We start from the raw sequence: 10,813 nt of genomic DNA, 5'->3' as shown, positions 1-10,813 counted from the left end.
ACGTCGAAGGTTGGTCCATCCCCTACGATGAGGATATGGGCGAGTGGGAGGCCGCCTGGATGTATCTATTGGGGGCTCACCCACCTGTTGACAGGGTCTCTGGGAGAGTCCGATACACTTGGTTCTCTTCCCACTTCCGGCGGGCGGAGATGGTGCCTGAGACTCCCGAGGGGACGGAGCAGTATGCCCGTGGTTTCCTGATGTTCCTCTTCGGGACTACCCTGTTCGCCGACAGAGGGAACACAGTTGGGCTATATTTGCTGAGCGCTCTAGTCGACCTATCACAGGTCCATCGTTATGACTGGGGTGGCGCCGGCCTGGCTACCCTTTACTTTTATATGAGCGCGACCTCCCGCGGGCGGGGCGACTTACTTGGCGGCTACTGGAGAGCCTGGGAGGTACTTTTCTGTCCCCTTTGATTTACATTTCTACTTCTCATTACTTGTACATTGCACACACACAGCACACTTTTACAGTCTGTATCTTGCTCTCAGCATTTCGTACTTACATTCTGCATTGCTTTTCTCAGCTATGGGTCTATGTATACTTCCCATCATTAGCCCCAGAGCTGGAGGTGGTAGGGATTCCCATGACTCCATATTCATTGGTGTTCGAGGGCCCACACCGGCCGAGACCTCGAGAGACCCTCCTTCGCCTGCGACAGTACTTTGACACTGTGCGACATTCAGAGGTACTTCAGAACTTTCAGTTCCTTTCATTCTCATCTTTGATTTGCTCTGTATATTCTCGATTTCTGATTGGTTTATGCATTTATCATCCGCAGATTACATGGCAGCCCTGGGTGTCCCTGGGTGACGGCCTCCGACTTCAGTATACCGGAGCGTCGGGCATTTCCCAGTACTGGGTCCTGCTCGAAGGGCCAGTTGGCAGGGTATGGTTCCTGGGTGAACGCTTTCTGCGCCAGGTATGGGGGTATCTTTCTCAGGATATTCCCGCAGTACCCCCAGCCAGTATGCGGACTGCTGACAGGCTCTCTTACTCAGAGGTAGTCGGCGCCATGCTGGGTACTGATGCTTTACTGCATATTGAGGAGGGGGACTACGCCACTTACCGTCACATATATTTGATGCCTCCATTGACGGAAGCTCGTATCCCGATGATGAGGCCTGCCGGTATGTCATCCTCGGGCCAGGCTCGGGCTCGGGCTGCAGATGCCCCTTCCACAAGCAGGGCTGGTACATCTAGAGGTGGGAGTAGACCGGTTCCTCCGGCTCCGTCGGTTCATCCTCATCCCGGATGGCCAGATATGCCTACTGAGTTGATGGTGTGGCAGTATGGGGCTAGCTTTCCGACTCCGATTCCACTAGAGCCTCCGATGCCCAGTGATCGATACGCCATTGATCCGGACTCGCCGCCGGTATGCTCCACTTGTTTTCATTCATCATTCAGACACTCTTCTGTTCACTAATGATTATGAGCTCATTTTTGCAGCCATCGCGAGGGTACATGGAGGAGGTGGTTGGACTGGTGGCCACACTCGAGGGCATGGTCCTGCGTAGGGAGGCACAGTTGTCTGTCGCGGGCATTCAGGTACCCTTCAATTTTCTGGCATTTATCATACTTCTGATGACACGCTGATTTCTACTGCATCGATAGACCACTTGTGTAGAGCACATCTGACACACACCCCACTTGTACACTGTATTTACATGCACCCACTTCACGTAGCCTTTGCTTGTATCTGCATCTGATGTATATATTTGGACTGATGTATTTGAATTGAACTCTTTGTTTTCAGATGCCTTCATGGTCCGGTCAGCCGCAGGCCAGGCCACCCGGGCCTCCTTGGGGAGTTGGGCCATCTGGGCCTTTTCAGGGGGCGGGGCCATCTCGGCCTTCCAGAGGAGCCGGGCCTTCTAGGCCTTTTCGGGGAGCTCGAGGAGGGCCTGTCCGCAGACGCAGGGCTCACGTTGTGGAGGTGGAGCCTGATGAGGAGGAGGAGGATGCTGAGGAGGAGGAGGAGGCTACCGACCGTCAGTCAGAGACATCTGCTGAGGAGGGGGGCTCCGGTTTTGGCTCGGGGAATAGAGGCGAGGCTGAGGGGGATCCTGAGGATGACAGCTCCGACTCAGATGATGATTATGGCGCGGAGATTGTCCCGCAGAAGAGGATGAGGAGTGCTTCTCGTTCCCGCTCCCGAGGACTTTGACGTTGCTATTTCCTGCTTTATTTTTCTTTTTGCTAGTAGTTTGTAGCACTTTGCACATTGTTAGGCAGTTTTAATTTTTGTAAAACTTGTACCTTTGTTTGTTGTAAAGCATGATGAAATGAAATAGCTTTTGAAAAGATGTTTGTATTTTAAACTTTAGCATCGTATCGCATCAATTTATTTTGCACAAAAAGGAAATTGAATGGAAATGCGCATTGTGTAATCACCAAGTCAGGTAGTGAACCGACGCAACAAACTAAGCAACTCAACTTACTAAGATATAACAGAACCTTAGGAAGTTTACAACTCGATAAGCAAAATGCAACAACACAAATAAACAAGACTTTAACAAAAATTGCTTAAACAGAGAGCAATGACTCAAAAACACAAAACACGTCCGCTCGACAAACAACTCGATAAGCAAAACAACAACTCGATAAGCAAAACTTAACAACAACAAAGTGTACTTCTGACGATCTGGGCCTCGGACGCATCCGGAATGAAGGCCTTTGACTTTCCCGTTGTATGGAAATGCTTGGGACTCTCCCTCGAAGGGTAAAACAGGGCCAAGGAGATACACTGCAGCATTGCCAGCCATCCCTGGGAGCTGGCCGGCCATTTTTTGTGGAGAGAGATAGCTGGCCGGCCATTTCTGAAAAAGTAGATGGCTGTCCAGCCAGAAAAGGTGGCCGGCCGGCCACTCAGTCCTGCAGCCTCCAGATTTTTGACACGTGTCCCCGTGAATAGTGTCTTCTCTTCTATAAAAGCCTCAACTTTGGGAACATTCATTTCATCTTAGTTTTAGACAAAGATGGAGGCGTTTCTCGCAGAAAATATCATATCTTGGATCTCTTCTCTAGATGGCTCGGAAAAGTTGAATTTTCGGGGTTTCAGCTTGAATGCACTATTCACGCTGTGCCGTACTCCGCTACAGCTTCCTTTTCTCCATGCTGCGGCAAGGTTCTGGAATCCAGTGACGCAAGTTTTTAGCTTTGGTGGCCAAGAGATGTGCCCCACTTTCGAAGATTTTTAGGTTTTGATGGAGTCTGAATGCTCTGAAGTGATCTTGCCCCAGCTCCGTTTTGGCCATGCTCAGGCTTTAGGGCGGATGTGTGGGCTCACGGCGCATGACGCTCGATCTCTGATCTGCAGTGGGGAACTGGACATCCTTGGCTTGATCCACCGTTTTTCCGACGCCGGTGATCGCAGTAACCATTATTGGCAGGGTTTCCGGCAACACGCCCTCTGCTTGTGTATGTTGTCTCACTTTCTGCTTTCCTCGGGCTTCGGCGGGGCTAGCATTCGCCTGATTGAAGTCGCCCAAGGTTTGAGAGAAGGAAAGAGCTGTATTGCCATGACCTTGGCTGAGACACTGATGGGCTTAGATTCTGTCTATCGCCGGGAGGCGACTAGGTTTGCTGGGAGTCCACTGCTACTGCAGGTAATGTTTCTCACCCGACCTTACATATATATTTGCTCACATCACTCGACCCTCAGGCTCGGTTTTTCTCACAAAACCCTTGTCTCACTTTTCTCTCATCGTACATCTCTCTGTTCTTTATTCTCTCATTTTCCATCCCTCCCCTAGGTATGGTTAATGGACAAGTTGCAGGTTGTGGACTCTTGCCCGGCTTATTCAGCTCGAGGCTACTTCTTTCGGCAGCGCCTTGTCAATGCTCTTGACGAAAGGTGGTGGTTCGATTGGATGTGCAACTTATCTGCAGACAGCATTGCTTGGCGTTGTCCTTGGCTCAACCTCCCGGCAATGAGCTATAGTATGTCTCGGCTGACCGGGATTCAATTGGTTGGTCTAACCCACGGCGTATTCTATTTTCCGTTCCGGTTCCTGCGTCAGTTTGGCCATGATCAGACCTGCCCACCGGAGGGGATTGAGTACCCAGCCACTTTCCCGGTCCGGGGTGCACAGCTTGCCCGATATGCTACGGCATGGAGGACTAGAGAGCTCCTGGCCCCTGCTTCAACTTTCAGTTGCACTTTGTCCGATGAGTGCGTGGATTGGCTCAATGAGGAGGCACAAGTTGGGCCCAGCTTGGCATCAGATGCTTCGTCCAGCTCTGGGAGGGGACGCAGAGATACTTGATCCAACTATGCCCCAAATTTATTGCTTATTTAGCATTTTCAAGTTTTCGTTATGAATGTACTAAAAAAGCAACCTCGATTGTAATGCAAGAGCAGGAGAACTCTATTTTGAAATCAAATGAAATTGAAAGTTCTGGTACTGAAAATTTTCCGCTTAGTGTCCAAAAATGGTCTTAGTCGTAAAAAGATTGATTTGAACAAAGTCAACTTTTATTAAAACTTTTCAAAACTATTTTCGATGTGGATCAGAACTGGACACGCCGAAAATCTGTCACTGAGATGCACAACCCCAGATCCCTGCAACTGGAAAGTTGCCCCTAGTCTGAAGAACAATGCGGCACTCCATAGCAACGGAAAGTTGCCCCTAGTCTGAGTAATCTTGCACCGTCGCGGCAACGGAAAGTTGCCCCTAGTTTGAACAGCACTGTACCGGAGATCGCGATAAATGTTGATGGATAAAGATGACTAAGATGATCAAAAATGGACAGAGTTGATCGGGGAAAAGTTTATGGCTGAACTTCAAGGTGAAGTTGCCTACGTATCCCAAAGATGGGAATCAAGCCTTACGTAGTTCAGGCTAAGGTTCACTCGAGTATTTTCACTCTCCTTTTGCGCTCTAATTTTTGCCAAGGCCGCCCTTTGCGGGTTTTCAACCTTGCGAGCTCAGTTTTTATATTTTCTAATTTTTTGTGCTCTGACTTTTGCCTAGGTCGCCCTTTCGGGTTTTCGGCCTAGCGAGCCTCTCAAGGATAGTATTTCTTCAACTTGTCCATATTGATCGGTTGTGAGAACTCCAAGCCATCTAGATCCATCAGAACCATAGCTCCACCTGACCAGATAGCTTTGATGATGTAAGGACCAGTCCAATTAGGTTTGAACTTGCCCCTTGGGTCGTGGATGGGAGCTCGGTTGTTTTTGAGCACCAAATCTCCTTCTTTCAGATTCCTGGACTTAACCTTCTTGTTGAAAGCCCGGGCAATTATTCGTTGATAGCCTTGGATGTGGTACAGTGCTTTCACTCTTCTTTCATCAAAGAGCATGAGTTCTTCGAATCTGCTTTGCTGCCAATCAGCTTCGGCTATCTGGCATTCAGCCAATACTCGTAACGACGGAACCTCAATCTCGATGGGTAGAACAGCCTCCATTCCATAAACCAATGAATATGGAGTTGCTCCAGTAGAAGTTCTGATTGAAGTCCTGTAGCCCCACAGAGCAAATGGCAGCTTGTCTGGCCAATCCCGATAGGTTCCCACCATCTTCTGTAGTATATGCTTGATATTCTTGTTGGCGGCCTCAACCGCTCCATTGGTCTGCGGCCTGCATGTAGATGACTTATGAAAAGCCACATTGTATTTCTCCAACAAGTCTATCACTTCTTTCTTGAAGTGGGAACCATTATCTGAAATTATTTCGTTTGGCACCCCGTAGCGACAGATGATGTTGTTCCTGATGAACTTTGCGATGTGCGACGCCTTCAACACCGCATATGATTGGGCCTCGACCCACTTTGTGAAATAATCTATCGCTACTAGGATAAACTCATGCCCGTTTGACCCTTTCGGGGTAACAGCTCCGATCACATTAATTCCCCAGACTGAAAAAGGCCATGGCGAAGTCATGTTGTACAGTTTTGACGGCGGGATGTTCATGCGATTTGCATGGATTTGACACTTGTGGCATCGCCGAACAAAACTAATGCAATCCTCCTCCATGGTTGACCAATAGTAGCCCTGTCTGAGGATCTTTCTGGCCAGCATTACTCCATTCATGTGTGCACCGCACTCTCCCCCATGGATGGCTTCCATCAGGCGTTTTGACTCTTCAGCTTCTACACAGAGCTTATGCATTCCCAGATAACCCCTTTTGTACAGCTTTCCCCCGCAGATGATAAACTGAGCAGCCATTCTCCTGACAGCCCTCTTATCTTTGGCATTTGCCCCTAGTGGATATGTCTCCTTTTCCAAGAAGTTCCAGATGTCGTAATACCAGGGGTTGCCGTCTGGAACCTCATCTATGGTGGAAATCGACTCGTATGCCGGCGCAAACTTCTGATCAATAATGACTGGACGTATCCGGACTCCGGACGGGATGTCTATCATAGAAGATAGAGTTGCTAGTGAATCTGCAAACCTGTTGTTCTCTCTTACGAGGTGGGTGAAATTTATCTTTTCAAGCCGAGGAATTAGCAGATCCAAGGTTTGGTGGTAAATTATCATCCTTTCCTCCTTGACTTTCCAATCTCCTTTTGCCTGAGACACAACAAGGTTCGAGTCCCCAATGACATCCAACCGTCTTGCCCCTAGTTCCAAGGCTGCTTCCAGGCCAGCAATACATGCCTCATACTCTGCTTCATTGTTGGAAACTTTGAACCGGAGCTTGAATGCTAAAGGGATACGGGAATCATCAGGCGCTATCAGCAACACCCCTATCCCATACCCATACTGGTTTGACGCTCCGTCAAAGTACATCGTCCAAGTTTCATCTTCGACGTGCAGAATGGCTTCATCTGGGAATAGATACTCAACTGCTTCATCCCCCTCAACCGGGTGGTCGGCAAGGAACTCCGCTATCGCTCTCCCTTTTACTGACTTGCGCATTACATACTTCAAATCAAATTCGGAGAGCAACAGCAGCCAACGAGCTAGCCTACCCGTAAGTGCTGGTTTCTCGAAGAGATATTTGATGGGATCCAAACGCGAAACCAACATTACTGAGTGAGCTAACAGGTAGTGCCGCAGCTTCCTGGTTGCCCATACCAAGGCCAAAGAAGCCTTCTCCAGCGGTGTATAGCGGGTCTCGTAATCCAGCATCTTTTTGCTCAGATAGTATATGGCTCCTTCCACTTTGTCTTCTGACTCCTGCGCGAGCATGCAGCCCATGGTAGTCTCAGTTACCGAAAGGTACAATATCAACGGTCTCCCCGGCTCTGGTGGCGACAACACGGGTGGGTTCTGTAGATACTCTTTGATCTGCTCAAAAGCTGCTTGGCATCGGCCGTCCCATTGGAATTTCTTTCCTTTCTTCAGGAGACCAAAAAGTGGTTCACAAGTCAAGGTTAATTTAGAAATAAACCGTCTTATGAATTGCACTTTACCCAGAAAGCCTCGCACCTCCTTTTCAGTCCTTGGTGGTGGCATTTCTAAGATCGCCTTGATTTTGGAAGGGTCGACCTCGATGCCCCTTTGCGTAATCAGAAACCCTAGCATCTTCCCTGCTGTAACACCAAACGTGCATTTCTGGGGATTCAGTCGCAGCCGAAACTCTTTGATCCCTTGAAAGAATTTTTGTAAGGCGGTGTAGTGGCCCTCTCTATCTTTGGACTTGACAATCATGTCGTCCACGTACACCTCGACCTCTTTATGGATCATATCATGCAATATTGTAGTTGCTGCCCGTTGATACGTAGCTCCAGCATTTTTCAACCCGAATGGCATCACTCTATAACAATATGTACCCCACGGGGTAGTAAACGCAGTCTTCTCCCGGTCTTCGGGTGCCATCACTATCTGATTATAGCCTGAGAAACCATCCATAAATGAAAGCAAGGTGTGCCCTGCCGTGAAATCCACCAATTCATCAATGTGTGGCAAGGGGAAGTCGTCCTTCGGACTGGCCCTGTTCAAATCTCTGAAGTCTACACAGACCCGAATTCTGCCGTCCTTCTTTGGCACCGGAACTATGTTGGCCAGCCAAGTCGGATATTCAGATACCAGCAGGAACCCTGCGTCAATTTGCTTGGTGACCTCTTCCTTAATTTTGAGGGCCCAGTCCGAGCGAATCCTTCTGAGTTTCTGTTTGACAGGGCGGGCCTCGGGATCAAGAGGGATCCGGTGCTGTACAATCTCAGGATCGATTCCAGGCATGTCTTCGTAGGACCACGCGAAAACATCTTTGAAATCTTTTAATAAAGCGACTAAGCGCTCGCGCTCCTCCGAAGACAACGTGGACCCGATCTGGACCAGCCGCGGGTCCTTCTCAGTACCAACATTCACAGTAGTGATTTCATCCATTAAAGGTTTAACAAATCTTTCCTGCTCTTGATCAATTAATCGTTGCAAAACTGGGGGAATTTCTTCCTCGCTGTTTTCATCAAAATTTTGAAAATCCTGATTTAAGCAATAAATCAAAGGCACAGAAAAATACTCGGAAACCACATCCACATCATTCTCATTAAATATTTCCAAGCCGTCAGATTCCTCTGTTACAACAGACTCAAAAGAAAATGAAAATGACGACCTAGACAGGGCTGTGGCATCCGGGTTATCACTCCCAGGAATACCGGACTCAGACTCAGTCGAGCTGGAATCTGATTCTGACGCACAAGATTTGGTAGAATCAGATTCCGGCTCACTACCTGACCCGGAACTGCTAGATAAAAAGCCTTCTTCATATTGCCAGATGAGAGAAGGTGCGATAGATGCATCCAAGATCGGCGCTGGAAAGCCCGCAGCTATTTCATCTCCAATCACAGAAACCGAAGAGTTATCCCCCAAGCACTCTTGGCCGATCGGAGGATCTGATAGTAGACTCGCCAGTGCTACCCCCATTTCAAGCTCTGTGCTCTCAGGATCCACTGTTTCACATTGCTCAACCTCAGTTGGTGGGTCTGTCTGCGCTTCGGCAACGTCATCCCCAGATAATTGTATGTCGAAGAAGATTTCAAAACCAGGCACGTGCTCCCCCTCCGCGTTTTGCCATGGCTCCGGGAAGCCGCAGAATGGAAAATCTTCCCCCTCCCGGACGAAACGTCCGTTTAGGGTACCCCAAATGGGCCTGCGCATTAACTCAAATGGCTTCCCGGCCTTCTTTGCTCTGGCCCTTCCGGCCATTTCTTTTCCTTTCCTCACCCAATCTTCCTTGGTGGGCAGATAACCCAGTCCAAAAGCGTGAGGGTTGTGTGGCACTTCGGCCAACACTGAGACGCCCTTCCGGCCGCTTCTCCCTAATCCCATCTCGGGGGTATGTTTTAGCTTGTTCATGAGGTAGATAGATTGTGCACTAACATACATGCCCTCATTCACAGCCATGACATTCTGCACCACTTGAGCCTCGGCCAAAGTGAATCCCGACAAAAACACATCCTCCGTGCCGTGCTCGATCTCCAAGACAGGTGTAGACACTTCCGGCGACGGATGGATTGATGAATTCCCAAAAACTATCGTTAGCCCTTTCCCGTGGGGGTACTTTAGCATCTGATGTAGAGTGGAAGAGACTGCTTTGACCTGGTGCAACCACGGTCGCCCCAAAAGTAGGTTAAAGGTTGCGGGAACGTCCAAGATATGAAATTCGATACTGTGTTGTCCTGGACCAACCTTGGTTTGAATTTTAGCAGTCCCCATCACTTCTCTGCTGGTATTGTCGTATGCTCTGATCACTTGGGTAGTTGGGACGAAGTCCGCGGGTTTTAACCCGATTGCATATGCCGTTCTGGTCGGGCAGACATTAATCGCAGACCCGATATCAACAAGTACCACCGGTATCCACTTATCTCTACATTCCGCAGAAATATAGAGAGGTTTGTTATGACTTGTGCCCTCAGGCGGTAGCTCCTTGTCCGAAAAGGTTAATGCCGGGGAACCTCCTCCCGGAAAAACCAGCCCAACCAGCTGTTCAGGCGTGGTGTCTATGGAGAGTTTGGACTTGTCCATAGCAGATAGGACAGCTTCTATGTGTACTCGTGATGCCATTAGCAGTCCCCAGATGGAGATGGCCGCTTGTATTTTCTTTAACTGTTTCAGCACAGCTTCATCTTCAATCTGCTTCTCCTTCTGTCTCTCCGCTTCTCTATCTTTCCCGGATGCCTCGGGTTGGTCCAGGTGTGGGGGTTTGAAGTACCACCCACTTCTTGTCATATGGTCAACCTCATCGAGGTACCAAGTATCATCTGGCTGGTTATTCCCCCAGTCTTCATCGGTGTGGGCAAGACACAAATCGTCATCTTCCCACCACATTCCGCTGGCAGCCAACAGACACCTGTCTGGCTCCGGTCCACTCGCACTCTCAGTGCTCTCTGTCCATATGCTCGCAGCATTGTCTGTCTTCGTGCACACAGCACTTTCGGTCCCCTCAGGGCCTTTAGCTTTTCTAATTCTCTCAGCCTCCTCAAACTTTCCTTGTTCCAGCTGCGTCAGTACAGCTGTTTGTTCAACAGTTCCCACATCCATAATGCCCAGATCCATCCCCCCGGATCATGCATAGCTCTCCTGTCTCTGGCAATTCTACACTTAGCCCAATTCGGCTCGTTGATAGGATATACTTGCTTGGATCATAAGCTTCCCCAGCAAAATTCTGCCAGTCCCAGATTCAGCAATCTCATTTTCTCCCAAAATTTGCCCTGCACTGTCTTCGACGGTCACCACCATCGGTTCTGGTTGGGTTTTAGAGATGTCCACCATGCACAAGAAGTCAGTGCAATCGGGGAGGAGCACCTCTGGCTTGGGTAGGTGGGTGGGAGTAATATAGATGCTAGGATCGTAAGATGCGACCCCAGTCTGGATAAAGTTAATTCTTTTGGGAGGAGGAGCTTGGTTATGTGATGGGAGA

At 49.1% G+C, this 10,813-nt stretch overlaps 1 long non-coding RNA gene across 1 annotated transcript; it reads left to right on the top strand.

Moving 5' to 3' along the window:
- Nucleotides 1-259: 259 nt before the first annotated feature.
- LOC145799197 (uncharacterized) lies at nucleotides 260-860 on the top strand. Its single transcript, XR_014341224.1, has 3 exons — nucleotides 260-398; nucleotides 530-691; nucleotides 785-860. It is a non-coding gene; the product is annotated as an uncharacterized LOC145799197 (long non-coding RNA).
- The last annotated feature ends 9,953 nt before the right edge of the window (nucleotides 861-10,813 follow it).

The sequence above is a fragment of the Camellia sinensis genome, chromosome 9, assembly GCF_055761805.1.
Source record: "Camellia sinensis isolate YWXY chromosome 9, ASM5576180v1, whole genome shotgun sequence".
In the NCBI taxonomy this organism is placed as follows: domain Eukaryota; kingdom Viridiplantae; phylum Streptophyta; class Magnoliopsida; order Ericales; family Theaceae; genus Camellia; species Camellia sinensis.
The sequence above is the reverse complement of the archived record's forward strand: the minus strand, read 5'-3'. Positions and strand labels throughout refer to the sequence as shown.